The following is a 6,571-nucleotide window of genomic DNA, read 5'->3' on the forward strand; positions in this document are numbered from 1 at the left end:
TATATATATATATATATATATATATGAAGAACTCTATTTAAAAAAAAAAAAAAGAAAGTTGAATGCTTATATTTTGTAATGAAAATCTAGAAATACCATATTGGAGCATTGCATCTATGCCAAAGGATAGCAGATTACTTTTTTTAATTCATTTTTATTTTTCACTCAAATACACACACACACTCTCATACATATGGGAAATACGAAACACCTAAACAATCATTTAAAACATTTTACTACAGTATACACATATATGCATATATGTTGTAGGGTTTATGATTATCTTTGATTCTTTTGATGATAACATGAGACAAAATTAATATTTTGTTTGTATGTTGGGGAAAAGTGAGAAAGGCGAAACCTGAATATCTTTAGCTTCAACGGCAGTTCTGCTACAATCACATGCAGATCATTTCACTTCGACGACCAGATCTTCCCTCAAAACCTTTTTTTTTTCTTATATTTTTTAATTTTTGATAAAAACTTATAATATAAATACTTTTTATTTAATTTTGGTTCAACGAAATGCGATACTAACATTTGATAATTTGTTTTCGAGACGTAATTATACATTTGAAGAAAATTCATTAACAGCAAGGAATTTATTAACATACTTGTATCCAAAATCTGAGGGAAACGATAAATATGAAAAAGTGTATTTAAATGCATGTCGATATTTTTTTTTGTTTTTTTAAATAAATTGTATGCCAATTCAAAAATGGGTAAACGATGGAAGAAAAAACAAGACATGGGTGATATTGAGAAGAATGTTTCTGCCACTGGATAAAATTGAATGAGTGGTTCAAATAATTTTTCATTCAAAATACGTTTCCATTACATAAAATGGTCCATATTTCTATCCAATCCTTTTTACACATTTAATATATCTATTTTCTTAAAAACATTTTAATATCCAGTTTCACATCAAATTTTCGGTAAATTAGTACTGATTTGTCATGTAAGATGAAATAATAATATTGTATCATAACGAAAATTTTATATATATATATATATAAAGAGAGAGAGAGAGATCAAAGATACGATACTAAAACAAATCATTAATTTTGCTTTACGATATCGTGCCGCTAATCAATGATATTTCCGAGATGATAATGTACCATTTTTATTGAATTTGTTCTCAAAAAAATTGGGATGTTAAAATGTATGTTAAATAAATAAGATATTAAAATATATGAAATATCCAGATATCAAAATATATCATAAAATTTAGTTTTGATAATAAAAAATATTTCTCTTACATTTTAGTTAGTACAAAATAAAATTTCCCAATTTATAATCCGTCTAAAATTTTATTACAAATAGACATATGTTTTCCGGCTACTGTTAAAAAACAATCTGATATTTATTATTAGAATATAACGTAGTTTTTTTAAGCAACATTAAATATTAGCTCCATGTTAAAATAATATATAATTATATTTACTCAAGTTTGGGTTACTCAACTATTAAAGAAAACAAAACTCCATTTTCAATCTATATTTGAGTCTTCTGTTTAGTAAGAGATATTTAGATAGATTTTTTCGATCCTTTAAAAAATGTTGTTGAGTAAAAAATTTGGTGAATTTCCATATTATCAATATATATATATATATATATATATATATATATAATTGTACCTTTTATATTTGTGATAATTTATAAAAACACACGCTCACTTAGGGAGACACGACTGTAACGCCAAGTCTATACAGAGCTAGATATAGCTTAACAGTTAATGACAAATTTAAGATAAAGACAAATTACTTCTTAATTCATAAAAAAAAATGTGTAAAAAACAAAATAATTGTCAACGCTCCGCTTTTGAGACTCTTTTCATGGAAACGAAACTTCTAAATTTTGTATCATTAGCCATTTTAAAATATGTCTTAATCTTACTATCGTTTCTAACTAATCTATATATTTATTGTGTATGTGTATATGTTATAAACAAAAAAAATATAATTATTAAAGTATTTTGGATAAATACTAACGTCAAAATCTAAAAATAATCAAATTTCACATGTGTATTATCACTTTTAAATTTGTTTTACATTTGGGTTTGTACGAAACCCTTAAAAAATACGGAGGAATCCTGTGATTGTTAATTTATATTATAATTGAAATAGTTTACAATTTGAGATATGTCGTATTTGGTCCTTATATAAACAAAACATGACAATAAAAGTTGTTTACAATTTCGCATTCTAATAATTAGTCTTTTATATAATCATATCTTTGGTGTTAAATATATATATGTTGTTATTAGAAAACCAAATATGCAGTCATTATATTTATAATATTTAACATACATCAACCAAACATTAGTTTGATCATAGAAGTTAGTGTGCCAACATTAATAAACTAGGGAAAATGAATAATGTAAGAAAATAAATAAATGTGGTAAGTTTAATGCAGGTCGAATTGATGTAGCTTACATAGCTATAAAAGTAGTAATAATAATAAGGGTGGTAATAATTAAATATATATATATGTATATGTATATATTATGGGGCCTAGAATTTTTGTCCATGTTTTGCGCTCTTGAAATTCAAAGTCACATTTATTATATAAGACCAGATCTCTAGATGAAATCACAATTCATAGCTCATATTACCATGCAACAATCCACGGTTTTGTTTCCTTTTTAATTCATCTTTTTATTAAATAAAGATTTTGATTTTTAAAAGTGTTTCGGTTCAATATAAAAAAAAATCCTTACTTTGCTGCAAAAACTTCATCACATACCTTTTAAAACCTTAAATTTTTAAAAAAAAATTAAAACGAGCAAAATACATAAATGACCTTATTAAAAACGACACATAGCACAAGAAGAAGGAACGACAATGACTTTTTCCATATTCTATACTTTTCCATAAATTTAATTATTTTTAAAACAAAATTCAAAAGTTTCTCTCTTATCTTTATCTTTATTTCATCTTTCTTAACGATTCTTTTATTCTCAATTCTCAACTTTCTGATTATCATAAATCAAACAAAAATGAGTTCTCCATCAAACAAAGACGACACTTCTGTATAATTTTATGAGGATGGATCGTCTGAATCGATTGTAGAAATCAGAACTCGATTATATGAGAAAACCAAGGTTCTGGGAAGACCTTTTACAGGAGAGCGTGTGGCTCAAAGATGGAGTAAGTACATTTTGTTTTCACTAGTCATACTGTTATATTATCTGGTCATATTAGTCACACTGTTGTATTAGCCAGTCACAGTTAAAAATTCACATTGGTCACACTAGTCACACAGTTAAAAATTCACATTGGTCACACTAGTCACACTGTTATATTATCTGATCACACTAGTCACATTGTTGTATTAGTTAGTCACACTAGTCACACTGGTCATATAGTTAAAAATTCACATTGGTCACACCAGTCACATAGTTAAAAATTCACATTGGTCACTCTAGTCACACTATTATATTATCTGGTCACAATAGTCACACTGTTATATTATCTGGTCACACTAGTCACACTAATATATTACATTATTTTACAGCATTTGGATGAAGCTATACTCGATATTCGAAACCGTCTGACCAAAGAACGCATTCAAACAACAAAGAAGTATATGTTTGGTGATACGAGTTTCGGTGAATTTCTCAAATGATGGGTCCATGGAAATCAATAAAAATTGTTTGGTCTTGAGGAATACTTTGCAGGAAAAGCATCCGTCGGTGGTGAAGGGAGGGATATGGGAAGTTATGAAGGGTTTATTACTCCCTTGAGTATTCTTTCATCCCAAGGAACTCCCCATTCCAGAATGCACGCTCTCAACATGTCCTCGAGCGTCTGGATGGTTCGTTCCGATTGTCCGTCTGTCTGGGGATGATAAGCAGTACTCATCCTCAGTTGAGTTCCCATCGCGCTCTGAATGGCGCCCCACAGTCGCGCGGTAAACCGAGAATCACGATCTGAAATGATCTCACTCGGAACTTCATGCAAGCGGACAATCTCATCGATATATATCTGTGCCACCTTCTCCACTGTATACTCTTGTCTGATCGGAATGAAATGTGCGGACTTCGTCAATCGGTCGACGACCACCCAAACAACATTCTTCTTCGCTGGGGTCGTCAGTAACTCAACAACAAAATCCATCGCAATCGAGTCCCACTTCCATTCCGGAATCTCCAATGGCTGTAACTTCCCACTGGGCATCTGTCGCTCTACCTTCACATGCTGACAGATAAAGCAATGTGCCACAAATTCCGCGCATCCCTCTTGATACCTGGCCACGTGTACCACTGTCTCAAACCCTGATACATCTTGCTGGCTCCCGGATGTATAGCCAATCGAGACTGATGAGCCTCTCGCAAGATGTCTTGTCTCAGCTCAAGATCTGTCGGTACACAAAGTCGCTGATGAAGCCTCAATGCATGCTCCTCATCCATCTGGTACCCCTTCTCATCATATCTACTAATCTCATCAATAATCTTCTGCAGTTCCGGATCATGACTCTGTCCTGCTATCACTCGTCTCCTCAAACTCAAGTCATGATCCTCTTCTATCTCCATATGTCCTAACATAGCTGACAACTCAACTATGTTCTCCTGCGAAGATGAGAGTACCTGAATAGCTGATAGAATCTTCTTTCGGCTCAAGGCATCTGCGACTACGTTCGCCTTGACTGGATGATATGCAATTTCCAAATCATAATCAGCTATCAATTCAATCCATCTACGCTGTCGAAGATTCAGATCTTTCTGCGATATCACATAGGCTAAGCTCTTGTGGTCAGTGTTGAGCTTAACCTTCTCTCCATATAAGTAGGATCTCCAAATCTTCAATGCATGTACCACTGCTGTCAGTTCCAAATCATGCGTCGGATAGTTCTCCTCATGTTTCCTCAACTGTCGGGATGCGTATGCAATCACATGTCCTTCCTGCATCAATACACAACCCAAACCCTGTCTCGACGCATCGGTGTATACCTCATAAAGAATACCTGGCCGTGGTAATGCCAAGATGGGTGCGGTCGTGAGTCGTCTCTTGAGCTCTACAAAACTCGCTTCACACTCCGGCGTCCAATTAAACCGCACATTCTTCCCCGTCAACTTGGTCATTGGTTTCGCCAACTTGGCAAAACCCTCGACGAATCTCCTATAATAACCTGCCAATCCCAAGAAACTGCGAATCTCAATGGCATTGGTAGGCATCTTCCATTCCATCATAGCCTCAATCTTCGCCAGATCTACCTGTATACCCTGAGCCGAAATCACATGGCCCATAAACCCAACTTCCTACAACCAGAATGCACACTTGCTGAACTTCACATACAACTTCTGCTCCCTCAAACACTGCAATACCATACGCAAGTGTTTCTCATGGCTGCGTCGATCCGGTGAGTAGATCAATATGTCATCAATGAAGATGATGACAAACTCATCGAGGTAATCCATAAATACACGGTTCATCAACTGCATAAACACTGTAGGAGCATTCGTCAATCCAAAAGGCATAACGACGAACTCAAAATGTCCATACCGTGTACGGAAAGCCGTCTTCTGTACATCCTCGGCTTTCACACAAATCTGATGGTATCCCGAGCGCAAATCTATCTTCGAGAACCACTGTGCACCCTGCAACTGATCAAGTAACTCATCAATCCTCGGCAATGGATACCGATTCTTACTGGTTACCTCATTAAGTCCTCGGTAATCAATGCATAATCGCACGCTACCGTCCTTTTTCTTGACGAATAGCACATGTGATACGTGTGTACCGAGTCTAGAATTTATACCCGATTCACAACTCACCGCAAGGATACGGATCGTCGTAACACGGGGTCGAACGCAAGGACCGGTAGCTAAATCTAAATCCTAATCGAGACTAAATCAAAGCAAGCAAGTAGAAGTGATGGTGGAAGTGTATGGAAAGAATAGAAAATATGGAAGCAAAACAATAAAAGCGAGTAAACTAGCTATCTAAGATGACCGTGGGTGTCGGGACCGTATTCGCGTGTATGGGTATATGCTAAGCATGCGAGAATCACGATATTGAATCTGTATTCGGGAATCGTCAAGTAACAAAAATAGAGAAATCACCTTCCAGCATATAACTCCCTATCTAAGGTTTTCTAAATCCATATCCCTATGTGATTTATCAAACTAGATGCATGAAGAACACTATCATCAACCCTAGATCGATCAAACCATATTCCTATGTGAATAATACGATCTATCCTATCGATTTTGATCCGAAACTAAACCCATATTCCTATGTAGTTCAGAATCTGAAATAATTGGCCAAGAGGTCAGCAAACACCAATCAAATAAAGCACAAATCGATAAAACCGAAACAAATCCAAATCGCAACCAAGTTAGGGTTCAAACATACCCAAAACACAAACGAATCCCTAACCCACAGCCGTGGATCTACTCACGGTTCATGGAAAAACACTGAGCAAAACCAGAAACAGAAAGAAAAGAGGGAGAAGAAAGACTCATGTCGACAGCAAGCGATCTTCACGTTCCAACTCTCCTTCTTCTTCCCGAAATCCCGTAAAACTCCAATTTCTCTCACCAAAGCTCTCCAAAAGTCTGTATAAAGTC

General features: G+C 34.5%; 1 pseudogene; it reads right to left on the reverse strand.

The window, feature by feature from the left end:
• Positions 1-3,719: 3,719 nt before the first annotated feature.
• Positions 3,720-6,571, reverse strand: part of LOC109116238 — a 10,713-nt pseudogene continuing 7,861 nt past the window's right edge.

Source organism: Tarenaya hassleriana, unplaced genomic scaffold (assembly GCF_000463585.1).
Source record: "Tarenaya hassleriana unplaced genomic scaffold, ASM46358v1 Cleome89, whole genome shotgun sequence".
In the NCBI taxonomy this organism is placed as follows: Eukaryota; Viridiplantae; Streptophyta; class Magnoliopsida; order Brassicales; family Cleomaceae; genus Tarenaya; species Tarenaya hassleriana.